This window comes from Grampus griseus, assembly GCF_964374135.1.
Source record: "Grampus griseus genome assembly, chromosome: 10".
In the NCBI taxonomy this organism is placed as follows: Eukaryota; Metazoa; Chordata; class Mammalia; order Artiodactyla; family Delphinidae; genus Grampus; species Grampus griseus.
The window spans coordinates 36,063,511-36,084,698 of NC_139004.1; the positions used below are offsets into that span (position 1 = coordinate 36,063,511).

The 21,188-nt window shown below is 38.5% G+C and overlaps 1 protein-coding gene and 1 pseudogene across 2 annotated transcripts in view; one reads left to right on the forward strand and one right to left on the reverse strand.

Annotated features, from left to right (window-relative positions):
• Window positions 1-21,188, reverse strand: part of ZFAND3 (zinc finger AN1-type containing 3) — a 321,151-nt gene that overhangs the window by 276,655 nt on the left and 23,308 nt on the right. The gene's annotated exons all lie outside the window — the stretch shown is intronic.
• LOC309828491 (elongation factor 1-alpha 1-like) lies at window positions 10,988-12,535 on the forward strand (annotated as a pseudogene). The gene has a single exon. The product of its transcript is annotated as an elongation factor 1-alpha 1-like (transcript).

Genomic DNA, 21,188 nt, shown 5'->3' on the forward strand with positions numbered 1-21,188 from the left:
AATTAAGTGATACAATTTTAGGCCAGCCCAGTCCTCATAAAAGAAAAAGAGAAATAAAAAAATTTTTTTAATTTAAGCTTGACATTTTAGCCTATGTAGTCTCTCATTAATATAGTAGTTAAGAGAGAGTTCTGGAGTCAAACTCTTCTCTTACAATCCTGACTGATCTTGGGCGAGTAACTTAGATCTAAGTCTGTGCCCTCATGTATAAAATATAGGTATCACTAATACCTATCTCACAGAGTTGTTAAGGTTGAAAGGAGACAATACATGTAATATTCTTTGAACACTGCTTCACAAATAGAAAATATTCAGTGAAAGTTTTAGTCACTTTTCACATTTGTTTAGGCTTTAAAATGCATTAAAACAACCTAGGGACCTCCATTACCATCTCCAAGAACCTCTAAGGAGTACAGGGACCTGAGATTTTATAATCATGCCCTAATATGTCCCTCCACTACATTTTTTTTTTCCTCCACTACATTTTAAAATTAAATCAATATATGCGCTTTTTACCTGAATTTATGTCTCCCTAAAGATGGCACATTCAGAAAAATATTTTGTCTGTTGATTTCTATCTGGTGGACTTACAGCGGGTTAGAACACTATAAATGGCAAAGAACCATAAAAGCCGTATTTTTGTGTGTTTGAGTTTCCTATTCTGAACGTACATTACTTTTGTAATCAGAAAAAACAGATGTTGTAAGATTAGTGTTTTCCCTCAATAATTTATTTTGGCAGTCAGGAATTTTTATGCAATCTACTTATTTATCCAAGTGCCTAATAAAATAGATTCTTAGAGGTTTTAGTATTTTCTTCCTACTTCTTACATATTACATTGCTCACAAGCAAAGACCTGGAAACAAAACACATTTACTAAACCATATTATATAAGTAAATTTTATATATCAGAAGTTCCCTTCTAGAGTACAATCTATTTATAATTCAATCGTTTGGACCTCAGAACTCATTTTCCCTTAAAAGCAATGTTGTAAGTATGGCTGAAGTTCCTAGATTAAGCCAGAAAGATTATTTAGCCATATTATTACTGAATTCTAGTAACAGGATTATTGACCTAGGTTTCAAAATCCAGGGTCAAGCCATACAATAGAAAGAAACAGAAGTTTTTAAAAAATCCAGCTTCTTTTATGAAGCTCAGGAATATCCCTTGGCAATTTTCTTAAATAGGCAGCTTGCTTTGCTATCTTTTGACTGCCCTGTAGTTTGTGCCCCCCCTGCTCTCATGCTGCCCCTTGTGCCCACCTATTACAGAACTCCATCCAAACTTGGTCTCCCATGATGCAATCTTACCCAGTCCTCTTTTCCCAACTATCCTACCAATGTAAGTGATCACATTTAGATATTAAATATAGAGTAATATGAATGAACCAACTCACACTGAACCCCTTAATTCTAAGCTGGAGCATTTCTGGTCATATAAAATGAAGTGAAATATTCAGGCCACATCAAAACAGACATTACTGACCTACAAGAGAACCAGGCACAATCAAATTTTCACAACTCTTCTTTTATATTCTTCTTTCTAAGCCCACCAGGTTTCGAAAAGTACTAAAACCGTCAAAGACATGTACAGTGAAGAAAAGATTAAAAGCAGAGAGTGGACACCCTCTGAGAAACTTAAAAGTTTAGAAAATGCAGTACACAAAGAACATGTGAAATTAAAGAACTATGATTTAGTTTAAATTAACACCAAATGCTAAGGGAACACAAAAATTATGTCTTAAGCGACATTATAAATACAAATGACCCCTGAACTATGTGGGGTCAGGGGCACTGATTGACTCTATGTGCAGTCGAAAATCTCCGTATAATTTACAGTCAGCCATCCGCATCCGGAGATTCAACCAACCAGAGCTTATGTAGTACTGTAGTATTTACTACTGAAAAAAAAATCTGCATATAAGCAGACCTGAGCAATTCAAACCCGTGTTGTTCAAGGGTCAACTGTATATGAGTAGGAGGCAGAAAGACATTCCAGGAAAAGAGATAATAAGAAGGCAAGGAGTTTAGAAAAAGCAAGACAGATGCATGAGGTGATAAAGATACCACACTGGGTTAAAAAAGGAAAGGAACATGGTTTTGATCTGGAGGTATATGGGACCAAGTAGAAAAAAAAGACTTCAAGTAAACGGTACAGTACAGAATTGAACAGACCAAAAACTGGACCACTTCCAGGTAATCCTTTGTTTTGGAGAATGTCCTATATATTGTAGGATGTTTAGCAGCATCCTTGGCCTCTACTCACTTGATGTCATTAACACCTCTCTCCACTAAGTGATAACAGCTAAAAATATCTCCAGACATTGTCACATGTCCTCCAGGGGACAAATTCAACCTGCTTTAAAGAATCAATCTTTAACCAAAAAGCCCCAAACAAAGCAAAAAATATATTAAGCTACGAAAGGAACCAAAGCAGGAAATGTGCAACTACGCTAAAACACTAACTGGTCAGATCCCCGAGCACCTGAGTATTCTAAGAAACCAATTTTTCCTAATAGCTGAGAATCTATCCTTGTAAGTACCAAGTATCTCTTTTTTCCAATTTTAACTCTCTTGGACAGAGAGGGTTTTTTAATTTTATATATTTTATATAAAATATTATAATATTTTTATTTTTATATACGACCTTGCCTTAAGCAAGAATATCAAAGAAAATTTTAACTCTATTTTAAGATTCAGGGTCATTGTGAAATCCATTCATAACTGTATTATAAGACTTTGAGATCTTCAGAGAATATTATAAGTAAGGAACAACAACAGTTTTATGTGGCTCAAGGAAAGTACATGTGGATAGAACTGGGTAATTAGGTAAAACAGTATAGTCTGGAGTCAGACCAAGGAGTTTGAATTTTATCTCTAAGAGTAAGCACTCATCCTGTTCTTTTTGTGGGTAAATAACATAAACAGGTCTGTTTTCTGAAGATCATAAATGAACGACTGAGAGAAAGACCAGAACCCAGTAAGAAGCTCCATTTAGACATAACAGGCCAAGCAGAAGGCAGAGGCTGCCTGACCTAGGGCGGCAGTGATGGCAAGGAGGGAGAGAAAAATATAAAATATAGCTGGAAGACCAATTTGGTGAACTACGGATGAAAAACAGAGGGGACATAAAGGGTCAAAGATGACACTGGCTTCCGGCTACGTAGATATAACTAAGACTGGGAAAACAGGAAAAGAACCTCATTTCCAAGGAAAAAAATAATGAGCTAGATTTGGGTTTTAAGGTCTAGCCTCGTGAACTCAGTAACCTAGGCTTTATTTAAGCAAGTCAAGTTAAATTTCTACTAAATTTCACCCTCAGTGAAGAAAAATAACACACATCCAACTTATCTGTGAAGATTAAATAACACAGTAAAAGCATTCTGGAAAGAACCAGTCTAGTATAAGAAATGACTATTCCTCTTTTTTTTTTATTATTCCTGGCAAAGCTACCACTAAGTACAAGCTTCATGGGGTACCTTCATTTCCCTATCACAAATCTTTCCAATCACCCTAAAATAATTCACATTCAAGCCACCAACAGCTTTTTCCTGGACATTTCTGTTCCACTGTACTGGTTGTTTTATTTCACCACTGTGTTTCACCTCTGCCTTGACATCCTTTACAGCATGTTTTAGGAAAACTACAATAAGGATATTAATTCTGAAAGTTTCTTTTCCATTAACACATTTTTCATCTCTATGTGTTTCTTCTACTCTATCTTGTCTACTCTACTTCCTAATACCCCAGTCCTACTTCAAATCTGCACTACATACTTCAATAGCCTCATAAGCCTCCAACTTTTTCCAAAAAGTTAAAAAAATAATTCACTCCACTACACTCCCCCTCCCAAAAAAAAAAAATCCTCCTGGCTGTGAAGGTCTGACTCATCTGGACAAAAGGAGAATCACTGAGGTAAACGTGTGTTCCTCTTTGTATTAAGCCTCAAGAGAGAAAAAGGTTGTAGAAAGTTGGAACATCATACTCTCTCCCTCCCAAAAGAACCTCCAAAGCTGACTCAGACTTTGTAAAGAAAATGTGAAGTTTTACAAACAGTAAGAAAGCGTGGGTAGGAAAAAAGGAAGAGAACTCAAAATATAGAAAACTAGATGACTACAACACACAACCCACCAGAGTTGGTTATATGTTTCACTGGACATGTCTCATGGCCTGTATCTACCATCATGCCCTTCAAGAGTAACTGCCCACCAGAAAAATTCCTGTTTAGATGAAGGATGGATACCAGACACCCCGATGGCAAAAGGAAATCAGAAAACATCCATATGTTGTCAGAGGTGAATCAATCAGATAATCCCTCAAAGGAGCTTACTAAAGTTTTCAAAGTGTGGTCCCCAGCGGAGCAGCATCAGCATCCACATCACAAGCAAGGGAACTTGTGGGAAATGCTAATTATTTGGCCCTATTCTAGGAATAGGGCCTAGCAATCAGGTGACTGTGATACACCCTGAAGCTTGCCTATCATTAAGATCCTCTGAGCCTCCTTAAATCCCGGTTTATTAAGTATACCATGGAGCTTGCGCTTGGATTAATGTTGAGATTTCCCTGTATCCTTGAATACCTAGAATAGTGCCTGACACAGAATGCCTGACTCAATAAATGTTTGTTGAATGAACGAGTGAATGGCCTTAAAATAAACTTTACCCCTTACTAAACTACTGTTAATGGAATTGTTTCTTGTAACCAAAGAATCTTAATTAGGCAATGTGCATGGGGAGTGGGGGCAGGGTACACACAAGATGGCCAAAGTCATTTGGAGCTAGTCCATGGGGATGTAGAGAGAGCTAGAACACTGTTTTGTGAAGAAAAAGCTAAGAAACATACCCTGTCCAGAAGAAAAAGTGAAGGAATTTCAAGGGGCAAAATTGAGAATTTAATAACAGGGTCAAGGAAACTACAGCTATAAGGAACTGTGATTTGACCTTGTACAAGCTCTGAGGCCAAAATAGAAAACTGCCATGCTTTTTCAAGAACCTAGGAAGTTAATAAATAAAGACTTTGACCTCTGTCTCAATGAGAAGTGAAAAAGTCTATGTATCTAATGATTTACCTGATCTGTATGTAATTTGTACCTTAAGATTCCACCACACCATGGAAATAATTTATACCTTTTAACTCTGCTGTAGCTGACAGATCAGGGACATAACCATCAAAAATACGAGTGGCCAGACTAAATTCAGAGAGCTCTCAGAAGCAGAATTCTACCCTCTTCCCTATCCCTATTGATCCTCTGAATATTGACAGCAGAAATTTACTCCCAAAAAGGCAAAAAAATAAAACAAAACCAAATGAAACTTTTAGGGGCCCAGGGGCAGGGGGCTGCCTCTACTTTCAAACCCTTGAACTCCAATTCTCTGTATGTCACAGAAGGATTCTTCTTTCTCAAATGCTGTATTAATAACATTATATCTCCATCAACAGATGAATGGATAAAGAAGATGTGGCACATATATACAATGGAATATTACTCAGCCATAAAAAGGAACGAAACTGAGTTATTTGTAGTGAGGTGGATGGACCTAGAGACTGTCATACAGAGTGAAGTAAGTCAGAAAGAGAAAAACAAATACCGTATGCTAACACATATATATGGAATCTAAAAAAAGAAAAAAAAATGGTCAGAAGAACCTAGGGGCAAGACAGGAATAAAGATGCAGACCTACTAGAGAATGCACTTGAGGATACGGGGCGGGGGGGGAAGGGTAAGCTGGGACAAAGTGAGAGAGTGGCATGGACATATATACACTACCAAATGTAAAATAGATGGCTAGTGGGAAGCAGCGGCATAGCACAGGGAGATCAGCTCGGTGCTTTGTGACCACCTAGAGGGGTGGGATAGGGAGGGTGGGAGGGAGGGAGATGCAAGAGGGAAGAGATATGGGGACATATGTATATGTATAACTGATTCACTTCGTTATAAAGCAGAAACTAACACACCATTGTAAAGCAATTATACTCTAATAAAGATGTTAAAAAATATATATATTATAGTCCCTCAGAGGCCTCCTAATGAGACCACCTTCCAATTGTCTTATAAATCATATTTAAATTACTAACCATGGTCTTTTTTTAAGTGGGGGGGGGTATTCCACCTCTCTTATTTCCCACCAAACCCCCACTTATGCCCTCTACCGCATTAAATAACTCTTTTATCACCCATAAGATGCATCACCCTCACGCAGGCTACATGAGGGCAGGGACTTGTATCCCCAGTGCTTAGAACCATGTCAGGCACAAAATGAACAGCAGAGTATGTGTTAATTGACTGACCCCCACTCCCACTCCTAATCCCAGTTTTGTTTTGTTCTTTTAATCTCTTTATTAATCTCAGTCTATCCTTCCTCAGCTCACCTCTTCCAAAAAGCCTCTCCTGACTGGCTCCAAGGAGCTGAAAGAAAACCATCTTGCTTCTGTTAGTACTTATGTACAACTATCACTGGTTATGTTTCAATCACCTATGTTTTATTCCAATCTATCTTCCGTTTTCGGTAAGATACTCAAGGGCTAAAAGCAAGCCCCTACTGAAGTAGTAAACCTGCCAAGGCTGTGCCCAGGGTGAATGCAATGTTCTCTCTCATAATCCATTGCTCAACTTGCTAATTAGACGCAACACAGCCACTTCACCCGCAGCAGGCAGTAGTGGCAGCAGCACGGAGGAGGAGAAGGGAGCAGAGAGGAAGGGATTTGGCAGAGAAAGAGACCACATCTAGATGAGACTATGGGAAAGGAGGGGGGAGGGTAGCAGGACCCAGAAAGTCTCACTCACTCTTTCCTTGGGACCATCATAATCCCTCCCACAGGCACTTGATATATCAAGTTGTAAGTCCATTGGCTATACTTCAGGACATTTTCCTGCTATTACCACAACTCTATTTCATCTTAAATATGATGAAGTTTTAAACAAAGTCAAGATACTGATGGCACAAGCATAAATTATTAAATGAGGCAAATCATTTGGGGAAAATAAGTGTTTATAAATTACTTACCACCCGCCTTCCCCAAAGAAGGGGTAGGGTAGGGGACGGCAGACCAAAAAAAAAAAAAAAAAAAATAGAACTAGCGCAAAGCAACTCTAAAAGGACAGCTCTGGCTCTAGGATGTGATGGATCTACACTCCCCACCTTTCCCACCATCTTCACTCCAACTTTCTGGCCATCTGCTGCTACTGCTGAAGGGCAGTAGGAATGCAGAATCTGAGCTAATTCCTGCAACCTGCAAGGCAATTTATTTTAATTACCCAAATAGTAAGACACTATTCACTGATATGCTTTAAGACTTCTGTCAAACCTTGGAGTTGATTTTTTGTTTAAAGATCTACTTCTACAGGAAAACAGGATGTCGAAGAACCTCACTTGTCAAAACTAGATCAAAGTTATAAAAGTTCCGTACAAAACAGAAGTTGAAAGGAAGAAGTCGACAGCTTTCTCCTCAACAGTCCTTATCCCCATCTATAATTGTCTTCAGCTTCATGTAACACAAAACTACCAGCGCTAAGGCAGCAAAAACATCCCTCCCCTGTTTTTTCAAACAAGTCTTCATTAGCTCCCTCTTCCGTTTAAAAGTTCCATGGCTAGTTTAAGTTATGACAACTCAAGCAGTTCTATTTCTACATTTCCTAATTAACAAACTTACCAGAAAAATGATTTTTAACCAAAGCCAGAAAGAGGTTAGCAGAGAGTAATTCATGATTAGGCTACAGAAACAAAAGGAACATTCCACAGAGGCAAACTACCCAGTTTCCCCATTTAGTGCTGCAACTCCAGGAATCTAATGATCCTTCATTTTTTCAAAAAATGAAAATGGTAGTAAAATTCCCTAGTGTTGACAGCAGGTGATTTTTAACTTCACTGCTGCCTGACAGGCACCTACAGGCTTTACCTGGCCTCAATCTGTCCAGTTTGGAACTGCCAATTAGTCGCTTCTCAAAAGCAAATCTCAATGTAAGTCATTAAAAAAAAGTGCTTTGCAAAGCATCAGATACAATGAATTAGTCAACCTCAGGACATTAGAACAAAATAAAACTTGGGTGCCCAATCCAGGCTGCAACTGTCAAAGCCAAGTGACAAAAGAACATCGTTCCAGAGCAAAGAAAGGATCAAATTCTCAGAACAGTTGTGATACATATAGTGCTCCTCTTAAATACAAATACTCTTAACTACCGCAGCAATTGAACAGGTGTCTTCATTGGTAAGCTTAGCCTTTCTCAACTGAGGTTCCACAGGACAAAATTAAGCACTAATGCCCTAAGGCACAGGTTGGCAAACCTTTTCTGTAAATATTTTAAGCTTTTCAGACCACAGGGTCTCTGTCACTATTCAATTCTGCCATTGGAGCTTGAAAGCAGCTGCCAACAATTAAGTAAAGGAATGAGGTAACTGTTCCAATGAAACTTTACAGACACTGAAATTTGAATTTCATATAATATTCACAGAATTATTTTCTTCAATGATTTTAAAACATAAAACGATTTTTATAAAAAATTTCTTAGTTCTTTGGCTAGATTTAGCTGAGGAGCAGTTTGTCGACCTACTCCCTAAGCCATCCTTCGTGTATTAATAGATTAACTTCTCTCTTATGCATGCAGAATTACACTAATTACACACCATACTACAGAGAATTGAGAAATAGTCACTCAAATCATTTTTTGCATGTCTGTAGTGCTCTGATTGTCTAATAGAATAATACTCTGTCTAGTATGAAGCTAACTGATGAGATTTTGTTAGCACTTGTTAATTTGGGCAAATAACTACACAAGTTAAAAGTTACTCTTCTTAAAGCCTCTTAAATATAAAAAGGAACTTTCACATCCAGTATATTGCCGATGGATAACAAAAATCAAACTGTTGCAAATTAAATCTCTGGTTAATATATTGCTAGAAATAATGAAGAAATTCTTTTAGTAAAGCCCAGAATTCAATTATCATCTTTCAATCCATTTTGTATCTTCAGATCCTGTTTCTTCTTAAAGCAGAACCTACCTGAATAAAAATCACAAGCATACATTACAGGATTGTCTCAGACAATTAAGTAGATTTGAGTTCTAGCTCCACCTCTTTCTAGATGAGTGAGCTTGAGCAAGTTCCATACTCTCTTTACTCATCTGTTAAGGAGAGGAAATATCTGCAACCCTCCAAGAGAAGTCAAAAGTATACAATTAAACTTAGGCAGAAATAGTTTGTATAGTGCTATAGAAATATCAGTTGCCATTATTAGGTGCTCAGTAACTTTCTTCATATTATCATCTTCTAATTTTTTATAACACTCCAGTGTTAGTTTCTGCTAAGCCTCAGGTTTAGTGGAATATTGTGCACCTAGTAGTACATTTCATTCAACACATTAAATTTAAGCAAAGCATAAGCAATAAGCAGTAAAGATGACTGAGATGGTTTCAGCACTCAAACAGTTTAGAATGAACGCCAACACGTATACATGATAAGTCAGTGCTGTAAGAGGAACAAATGAAAACCAACATGAATACTGTGGAATGAGAAAAAGTTTCACAGGTAGTTAATAAGGGCCTGGGTATGTGATGGGAGAGATACTGTAACAGAGGGAACTGCAAAAGCACAGATACAGAGGGGTAAGAGAACACTCCACACACCCCAAAATGCAGGGCAGTTCAAGTTCTAAAACAAATTACAAAAGGAGAATTTCATTTTTAAAATCCAACCAGGAAAAGAAAAACCTTCCCATTAAGTCTCTAAAAAGTACACATCTTGAAGGATAAACAAGGGGGCTCATTTTAAGCCAAAGAGTTGGAAAAATTATGAACCATGCTACCTTCAACCCACTTCATCATCATTTCCCAAAGCACTTTACAATGTCTAAGAGGATATATTTAGAGGGGACTGAGTTACAGGAAAGGGATGTCTGGCCTAGCAAGTCTCTGAGGAAGTGGGGATTGGCATACCTGTCTCCCTTGATGACACATGCAATATATCAACCTGCTTCAAAAACCATTTTCTTAAATTCTGCAAGTTATCACCGTTCTCAGTAAGAAAAAGCAATACAGCAATTCTTAAAAGAATAAGTTATGTATGTTTCCTTGAGGGGAGTGGGGACTAGGAAATCTTACGTTCTTCCTCTGGAGTTTATTTTCTTACATCATTAAAAACCTTTCCCGTAAACAAATTTTATTCATGTTTTCTACCCCTTTACCACCAACAACAAAATTAATTTACCTTGTGCCTAAGCATGGTGAATTTTAACCCAGAAGACGAATGAGTAATGAGAAGGGTGTTCTGTAATTATTACCTCTCCCTCTCAAGATTGCCACTGCATCAGCCACGCCACCAGTAGAAGATTAAAGATGGCCCCCAACTCTCTGCTAGGCCTCTGACTGAGAGATGCAGTCCAGTCCCCATCCCCACTCCCGCCCCCTTGAATCTGGGCAGGTAACTGCTTTGACCATTACAACATAGAAGAAGTGATGCTACACCAGTTTCCAGATGAGCCTGTCAACTGTGTGAAATAATAATAAATTGCTTTTTTAAGGCCCTAAATTTTAGAGTAGTTTGCTAAGAAGCACCAGATAACTGGAACAGTAACCATGTCTCAGCTCCAGCTTTCAGGGCTTTCACCACACCACAACCAAAATACTGTTTCACTTATAAAAGGCAATAAAAACTCAGAAGTTACAATGTATTGGAAAGGTTTCTAACAGAATATGCTGTCAACTCTCAGAGCATAAAAAAGATGACCAAAGTGTCCTAATTCCTCCTAAGAAATGCAAAGTGACCTAACATCAGTCAAGTTCCTCTGAAAGGTTATAAAAATCAAACTCCTTGAGTATACCCAAGTGATGCACTGATTCTTTAAACCAAAGAAAACCCTCTGGTCTGGAAGGTTAGATACCAGGAAGCAGTCATCTCCGGAAAGTAGTATTTAAAAAGGAAGTGAGGCCTTTTTCACAATGGGTTTGCCGCCAGGACACAGGTGTCATGAAAACCACCACTAAACCTAAGCAAAAATGGGAAAGGAGAAGACCCACATCAACATCATTGTCACTGGACACGTAGATTCGGGGAAGTCTACCACTACTGGCCATCTGATCTACAAATGTGGTGGGATCGACAAGAGAACCACTGATAAGTTCGAGAAAGAGTCTGCCAAGATGGGAAAGGGCTCCTTCAAGTATGCCTGGGTCTTGGACAAACAAAGCTGAAAGCAAGTGTGGTATCACCACTGATATCTCCCTATGGAAATTCGAGACCAGCAAGTACTATGTGAACATCATTGATGCCCCAGGACACAGAGACTTCATCAAAAACATGATTACAGGTACATCCCAGGCTGACTGTGCTGTCCTGATTGTTGCTGCTGGTGGTGGTGAATCTAAAGCAGGTATTTCCAACAATGGGCAGACCCGTGAGCATGCCCTTCTGGCCTACACTCTGGGTCTGAAACTATTGTTAACAAAATGGATTCCACTGAGCCACCCTACAGCCAGAAGAGATATGAGGAAACTGTTAAGGAAGTCAGCACCTATATTAAGAAAATTGGCTACAACCCCAACACAGTAGCATTTGTGCCAATTTCTGGCTGGAATGGTGACAACATGCTGGAGCCAAGCGCTAACATGCTGTGGTTCAAGGGATGGAAAGTCACCCGTAAAGATGGCAATGCCAGTGGAACCACAATGCTTGAAACTCTGGATTGCATCCTGCCACCAACTGGCCCAACTGACAAGCCCTTGCCTTTGCCCCTCCAGAACGTCTACAAAATTGGTGGTACTGGCACTGTCCCTGTGGGTCGAGTGGAGACTGGTGTTCTCAAACCTGGCATGGTGCTCACCTTTGCCCCAGTCAACGTGACAACTGAAGTGAAGTCTGCTGAAATGCACCATGAATCTTTGAGTGAAGCCCTTCGTGGGGACAATGTGGGCTTCAACGCCAAGAACGTGTCTGTCAAAGACGTTCATCGTGGCAATGCAGTTGGTGACAGCAAAAATGACCCACCAACAGAAGCAGCTGGCTTCCCAGCTCAGGTGATTATCAGGCCAAATCAGTGGCGGATATGCACCTGTGCTGGATTATCACACAGCTCACACTGCTTGCAAGTTTGCTGAGCTGAAGGAGAAGACTGATCGTCGTTCTGGGAAAAAGCTGGAAGATGGCCCCAAATTCTTGAAATCTGGTGATGCTGCCATCATTGATATGGTTCCTGGCAAACCCATGTCTGTTGAGAGCTTCTCTGACTATCCTCCTCTGGGCCATTTTGCTGTTCGTGACATGAGACAGACGGTTGCTGTGGGTGTCATCAAAGCAGTGGACAAGAAGGCAGCTGCAGGTGGCAAGGTCACCAAGTCTGCCCAGAAAGCTCAGAAAGCTAAATGAATATTATTCCCAATACCTGCCACCCCAGTCTTAATCAGTGGTGGAAGAACGGTCTCAGAACTGTTTGTCTCAATTGGCCATTTAAGTTTAATAGCAAAAGACTGGTTAATGATAACAATGCATCGTAAAACCTTCAGAAGGAAAGGAGAATGTTTTGTGAACCATTTGTTTTGTGCGTGGCAGTTTTATTAGTTTTTAAAATCAGTACTTTTTAATGGAAACAACTTGACCAAAACTCTGTCACAGAATTTGAGACCCATTAAAGAAGTTTAATGAGAAAAATTTAAAAAAGGAAGTAAGAAACAACTTTCATTTTATGCTATATACAACTCTGACTTGCTTAAAATAAGCATGTAATACTTTTACATTTTTAAAAAGATACTTCCTTTGAAAAAAACCAAACCATTGTAGTCCTAACAACTTTTAAATGCCTTTTTGGTGCACTAAGATGATGGCAAATGCCATTCTTAGCTATGCTTTCACAGAATGAAAGACGGTATCAGCCCCCAAATAGATACCTATTTTTAACAATGAGTAGACCCTGGGCTCTAACTTATTTCTCTTTCTCATTCTACCAGCCACATTCTCCTGCACAGTATGGCACTTCCAGTTAACACAGTGCCCAGCAAAGGGAGGAGGACTGTGAAAGTGGAAACTGCTTTGACTTCCTTCTTTCAAGCTTTGACGGGTACTAGGTAAAAGGAGAACAGTTTCAGAACTTCCCCCATGCCTCCAGCAACTCTGTGCTAGGCCTCCTTGCAAACCATTTCACATGGTGTTCTCCTCTTGAGGCCTCTGCCTTACTCCCAAACCCCAAAAAATTAGCAACACGGCTGGATGCATATGAAAAAGATGGGCAAAAAGTCAAATCAGAAAGATGAGGGGCTGAAAAAAAAGGAGAATAGTTTCTCCCCTGAATATATTTAAGTTTTCATAAACTATTCATATCTCTAACCTATTCTCTTTAGACCAATTCCTTGCTCCTAAGAAATTCCATCAGGAAACAGATAAAGGAAAGATGAAATTCAGAACATTTTGCTCTGCTTCTGGTTATTAATGTCAAGTAAAGAACCAAAGTGGAAAGTAAATAACCACAAGAAAAGTTACAAGTTTTTGAAATTATCACAGGTTTTGTTAGGTTCTTCTCTGACGTATCATTAAGCATTGAGGACTCACTGTTAGCTATAAGCACTTGCAAGGGCCCTTCCCAACCCTCAGTTTATCAGCAGACTCCCTAAAAGGATAGAAACAAAGGTTCAGCAAGTTCCAACTACCAATATTTCTTCCAAAACATCATTTATTAGAGTCTTATGATCTCAGACTCAAGTTATTCCACTTACTAAACCCTAATATTCCAATTTAGTTTCTCTCAGAGGAAAATACACAATACACAAATCAAGATAAAATATGAACTGATAAATGAGTTCTATAAAAACTTGATAAACAAAGAATAATGTAAGTACGGTTTAGCAAATTTAGATGTTAAAAAAAAGATGAGTCAAAAATGACCAAAGGGGGCTTCCCTGGTGGTGCAGTGGTTGAGAATCTGCCTGCTAATGCAGGGGACACGGGTTCGAGTCCTGGTCTGGGAGGATCCCACATGCCGCGGAGCAACTAGGCCCGTGAGCCACAACTACTGAGCCTGCGCGTCTGGAGCCTGTGCTCCGCAACAAGAGAGGCCGTGATAGTGAGAGGCCCGCGCACTGCGATGAAGAGTGCCCCCTGCTTGCCACAACTAGAGAAAGCCCTCGCACAGAAACGAAGACCCAACACAGCAAAAATAAAATTAATTAATTAATAAGCTCCTACCCCCAACATCTTCTTTAAAAAAAAAAAGAAATGACCAAAGGATCACCCATGCTAAATACATTAATAATACAGGGCAACTTGGAGAGCAAGAGATTGAGGAGAGGGAATCATGTAGCGTTATTTTTAAAGCAGTATAACGCGTGCGAAGTTAAGAGATAATCTTTTTTTTTTTCCCCCAGTACGCGGGCCTCTCACTGTTGTGGCCTCTCCCGTTGCGGAGCACAGGCTCCGGACGCGCAGGCTCAGCGGCCATGGCTCACAGGCCCAGCCGCTCCGCGGCATGTGGGATCTTCCCGGTCTGGGGCATGAACCCGTGTCCCCTGCATCGGCAGGTGGACTCTCAACCACTGCGCCACCAGGGAAGCCCTAAGAGATAATCTTATTACACCCAGCATTAGTTAGACATCTATTAACTTTGGGGATATGTTCCAATCCGTTTTTTTTTTTTTTTTAAGAAACTACAAGGATCCACACTGATAGTAGAAAAATTATCAGAGCTTTGTGTTAAAGAAACATGGGATGTCTGATCCAGAGAAGAAAAGGAAAAAAGGTCTCGTTTACCAAAGATTGTTGGATATATTAAAGGTTTTTTTAATGAGAAAAATGCCAAGTAAGTGCAAAACAGGCTCAAATGTCAAGTCATTAGGCAAACACGGTCTCTGAACAAGAATACAGTGGACCACAAAGTTCCCAAAACAAAACTCTCATATTAGCTCTCAGTGTTGCCTTTGGCTTCAGGGAGACAGGCAGGATTTTACAAAATTGGACAAGTGAGGACAGGCACACTTTTGTTTAAAAAGCAAATCACCTTAATAGTCAGCAGACAGTGGGATAAAGGCACTAAGATTTAAAAAAAATCATCCCCTAGTAGAAATCAACACATAATGGATCAGATGGTTTTGCAACTGGGGTGCACAAAGGGCTAGGGTATCTCACAAACCGTACCTAAAATCAAACCAAGGCAACTAGAAAAAACAAGGCTGGAATACAAAGTTACCTAAGAAAATTACAATCAATTCTAGCCCATTTCCTGATGTCAGGTAAGAATGCTTGGTGATAAGTGACTTTTGTAATTATAATTTAAAAAGCAAATTAGCGTATCTATAAACAGGAGAACAGAGAAACAAAATAGTGGTATATTCACACAATAGAAACTATTAAAGAGTACACAATAAAAAGGAACAAACTACTGATATACCCAAGACTAATGAATATCAAAACATTACACTGAGTCAAGGAAGCCTTATAAAGAGTACATACCATGTGATTCCATTTACATGACTTCCAAATCAGGCAAAACTGATCTACAGTAGGAAAAAAATTTTTCCCAGGGAGGGAAGAACAGGGAGCAGAATGACTGGAAAGAAACATGAAGGAACTTTTCACAGTGAGAGTACAATATAATATGGTATATACAGTATGATGTATATCTTGATAGAGGTTTGGGTTACACAGATAAGTACATGTGTCAAAACTCATTAAACAGTATACTTAAGATTTTTCTGTTTTCCACTCTAAACTGTACTTCAAATTTTTAAAAAAGTTAATAATATGCACATTGAAATATTTGGGGGTAAATGTACCGATGTCTGCAATTTACTTCGAAAATAAAAAAATAAGATAGCAGAGTAGAAAGCAAATAAAGCAAAATATTACAGAATCTAGGTGGTAAACAGGTATACAATTTGTGTACAATTCTTTCAATTTTTGTTTTTCATGATAAATACAATTATTTCATGATAAAATGTTAGGCAAAAAAAGAAAATTTGATATTAGAAAAAGTCTCTTTCCATTAAGCTATTACTCAAAGAATTAAGGCTCATTTGGAGCCTGGGACTATCATTACCCACCTTCATTACTGGAGTAAAATATTTACTCAAGACCATCCAGTTCCCTCTGTGCTGATTCTTCTATCACCCAACAAACTTCTAACCAATTACTGTTCCTCAAGTACCCTGAATTCACAAAAGGGATGCTCTGGACTGAGGCAAACATATAAAAGCATTATAGTCAGAGATGAAGTACAGCCTAAAAAGCTTTTAATCAATTGGTTCCATGCTTTATTAATGTAATTAATCTTCCTCTTATCTCTGGTTTTTCTAACCAACTGGTCTCTTATGAGTCTGGTTAGCATAATTACCTCCCCAAAAGTCTTAGGAAACCTTCAATATAAGTTTCTAGTTTGGGAAGCAAAGGACCAGGCCACAGACAGCAATGTCTCAAAAACAGACACCAAGATTTCTCTGTTGGCGCAGTGGTTAAGAATCCGCCTGCCAATACAGGGGACAGGGGTTCGATCCCTGGTCCAGGAAGATCCCACGTGCCGCAGAGCAACTAAGCCTGTGTGCCACAACTACTCAGCCTGTGCTCTAGAGCCCGCGAGCCACAACTACTGAGCCCGTGTGCTACAACTACTGAAGCCCACACACCTAGAGCCCATGCTCCACAACAAGAGAAGCCACCACAATGAGAAGCTTGCGCACCTCAATGAAGAGTAGCCTGCACTTGCCACAACTAAAGAAAGCCCATGTGCAGCAACAAAGACCCAATGCAGCCAAAAATAAATTGATTAATTTTTTTTAAAGTAAGTGTAAATTTGTAATTTAAAGGAAAAAAAAAAAGCAACACCAACCTTGTGAAGGTAACCATGCCTGAAGCAGCCAGCTGGTTTTCTCACCTGTAAAATTCTGATATCTGTCTTGCCCAAAACAGGCTTGTGAGGATAACTAAGATAACATACATGAAAGCATTTTAAAAATAAAGTTCTACACAAGTGTTATATATTATTATGATTCCATGATGCTACTAACAACCTCTCAAAACCACCTGTGCTGCTGGACAAATAAGGAAAGAATTATTTAAACAGATCATTACCATAAAGGAATAAGGTCACTTAAGAGAACTTTCCAGTACAAACACCTGACCCACAGTGATTAGTGTTGACTCACAGATATCTCTATGAGTCAAGAATTACTATCCCCCATTTACAACAGGTCTTTTTGTCTCACCCACATTCAAGTACACAAAGTAATAGGGGAGACAGACACTGTTGAGTTTAATGGCTTACTGGCATTATTCTGGGAGTGCTACTAAATACCTCTTGCAAATCCAATGTTCACAACACTACTACACAATTAAAAAGGCCCTAATTCAAGCAGTTATCACCAAGTAAATTATCTTGTCCATTTCAAACAGATTCCCCATGAAGATCAGCAGCAGCACCTAAGGCTTTATATCACGACCGACCTCATCGTGGTTTTGAAAATAAATTTCTCCTAATCCCTATAGCTACTCAACAGATTCAGCATAACTTTAAGATCATTCATTTCAGGCTATCATCAAAAAGTCTACAAACAATACATGCTGCAGAGGATGTGGAGAAAAGGGAACCCTCGTGTTGGTGGGAATGTAAATTGGTGTAGCCACTGTGGAAAACAGTACGGAGGTTCCTTAGAAAACTAAAAGTAGGGACCTCCCTGGTGGCACAGTGTTATGAATCCGCCTACCAGTGCAGGGGACATGGGTTCGAGCCCTGGTCCGGGAAGATCCCACATGCCACAGAGCAACTGAACCCGGGTGCCACAACTACTGAGGCTGCATTCTAGAGCCTGAGAGCCACAACTACTGAAGCCCATGCACCTAGAGACCATGCTCCGCAACAGAAGCTACCGCAATGAGAAGCCCGCGCACCGCAACAAAAAGCAGCCCCCGCTTACTGCAACTAGAGGAAGCCCACGCACAGCAACAATGACCCAATGCAGCCAAAAATAAATTAATTAAAATAAATTTTACAAAATAAAATAAAAGTTCAACTACCATATGATCCAGCAATTCCAATTCTCGCTATACAGTGGGAAAAAATGAAAACTTTAATTCGAAAAAATCCATGCACCCCAATGTTCATAGCAGCACTATTTATAGCTCCCAAGACATGGAAGCAACCCAAGTGCCCATCAACAGAAGACTGGCTTAAGAAGATGTGATATATATATACCTATATATATATTATATATATATATAAACTATATATGTATATATGTAACGGAACATTACTCAGCCATAAAAAAAATTGCCATTTACAGCAACATAAATGAACCTAGAGAATAAGTCAGAGAAAGACAAATAAATATATCATTTATATGTGGAATCTAAAAAATAATACAAATGAATCAATATACATAACAGAACCAGCCTCACAGACAGAAAACAAACTTACGTTACCAAGGGGAGGCGGGGGAAGGACAAATTAGGAATATGGGATTAACAGATATTTTATACTTAAAATAGATAACCAATAAGGATTTACTATATAGCACAGGGAATTATACCCAATACCTTATAATAACCCATAATGAACATAATCTGCAAAATAAACAAAAAAAGATTATTCATTCAAATGGGAAATAGTACCATACTTGAAGACAGGGTCATCTGCAGAAAACTGAGACATACTTAAGAGTACAATTTCTCTCCCTCTCAAAAAAAAAAAAAATTCTCTCCCTCTCTTTTTTTTAAAGTAGTGATTGAAGATGAAAAAATAAACTTTCTTCTAAAAATTTTAGTTTAAGCCTAAAATTCTAAGCTCAAAGTTTATAATCACCACATACCCTGTGGACAAAAGAAACAAAAAGAAAAAGGGGCTGATTAAAGTTTATCCCAAGGCCTTCATCATTCACTATTTACTGATTAGTTATAAGGTGCTCAGCACCATTATAAATTACAAAAGATACAAAAATGTATCCTTTATACAACCTTATAAAAACAGAAATCTGGTAAGAGGCAGGAAATGCATACTAATTCCCTTGACCAATTTTTCCAAGGGTCAACAAAGGCTCTTCTTTGTCCCACAAGCAATTCAACTGTACAAAAAAAATAAAAAATAAAGATGAAAATATTTAAACACTTGCTCTTCAACACAGCAATGACCTACCTAAAACAAGAATTAACAAACTGTGGACATAAGTTACCTTTCATATCAGAATCTGAATACAAAATACCATTTAAAGCTCTTTTTTGATTCAGCAGGGCTCCCACAAAACACACATTTAAAAGCCAAGCCCAGCCAAAATCCTTGTAACATTTGGGAGGGAAAGTCTAAATTTCAAATGTTTAAATGGAAGAAAAGATGGCATGCTATATGTGAATAGAATGTGACAAATATTAAATGCAGTCCAGCTACTTGCATTTAACCTTCTATGTAAAGGAATTACCACTACTCTTACCAAGTAGTTTAGAGTGGGAGTGCAGCATAGTGAGAGGAATACAAGCTCTGAGGAGTCAGGCCACTGATTTGCTATGCAAAATCTTAGAAAACTGACTAAGCTTCAATTTCCTTGTTTGTAAAACAGGAAACCACTATTTCACAACCACACAATTCCTATGAGGATTAGGAAAATAATACATATAAAGTGACAGTCATCCTGTAAATGGCAGCAACTGTTACTGCTTCCAGTATTAATGTATATTTGAGCTAACACCTTAAAAAAAAAAAAAAGACTGAAAAAGAAATTAGAAAATACTCTGAGATGAAAACAATATACCAAAATTTACAGGATGCAGTTAAGGGAGTGCTTAGAGGGAAATTTATACCTGTCTATGCCTATATCAAAGAAGAAGAAAGATCTCAAATCAAACTAATCTTCCACCTTAAAACGTGAGAAAAAGAGCAAATTAAATGTAAAGAAAGCAGAAGGAATGAAATAATAAAGCTGAACAGAAAGTAATGCTATAAAAAAAGAGAAAAACTATAAAGTAAGTGAAATTAAAAGTTGGTTCTTTGGGCTTCCCTGGTGGCGCAGTGGTTGAGACTCCGCCTACCAATGCAGAGGACACGGGTTTGTGCCCCAGTCCGGGAAGATCCCACATGCCGCGGAGCAGCTGGGCCCGTGAGCCATGGCCGCTGAGCCTGCGCGTCCGGAGCCTGTGCTCCGCAACGGGAGAGGCCACAACAGTGAGAGGCCCGCATACCGCAAAAAAAAAAAATAAATAAAAGTTGGTTCTTTGAAAACAATCAACAAAACTGACGAATTTGTAGCTGGACTGACCAAGAAAAAACAGAGAGAAGACCCAAATTATTAAACTCAGGAATGAAAGACAGGACATCACAACCAATGCTACAGATAATTAAAAAGATATAAGGGAAGATGATTTTGATGAAAAGGATAAATTTCTAAAAAACACAAAGTACTAAAACTCACAAGAAACATTAGAAAATCTGAATAGACCTACAAGTAGGGAGATGGAATTGGTAATTTTAAAACTTTCCACAAAGAAAAGCCCAAGCACAGATGGATTCACTGATGAATTTTAACAAATATTTAAAGAAGAATGAATACCAATTCTTCACACTCTTCCCAAAAAATGGAAGAGGGAACACATCCCAATTCATTCTATGAATTACCCTGATACCAAAACCAAATTCATTCTATGTATTACCCTGATACCAAAACCAGACAAAGATATCACAACAAAACAAAACTAGAAATCAAAATATCATATAGTCACAAAAATCCTCAGTAAAATACTAGCAAACCAAATCCAACAACAAATAAAAAGGATCATACACTAAGACCAAATAGGATTTATCCCAGGAATGCAAGGTTGGTTTAGCATCAGAAAATTAACCAAACTAATAGATCATGTAGTGAAAGATTAAAGGACAAAAAACCACATTACAGTCTGAATTATACACAGAAAAAGCATTTGACCAAATCCAATACCCCTTCATGAAAATAAAGAAATAAATAAACTCAACAAACTAAGGATACAAAGGAACTTCTTCATCCTGATGAAAGGGATTTACAAAAAAGCTAAAATCATCACCACTGCTAACATCATTACTTAATGGTGCAAGACTGAAAGCTTCCCCCATAAGATCCAGAACAAGACAAGGATGTCTGCTTTCATCATTTCTATTTAACCTTGTATTACAAAGATTGGGGGAAAAAAAGAAGTAAAACTATCCCTATTTGCAGATGACATGATCTCGTATATAGAAACATCCTAAGGAATTCACTAAAAAATTAC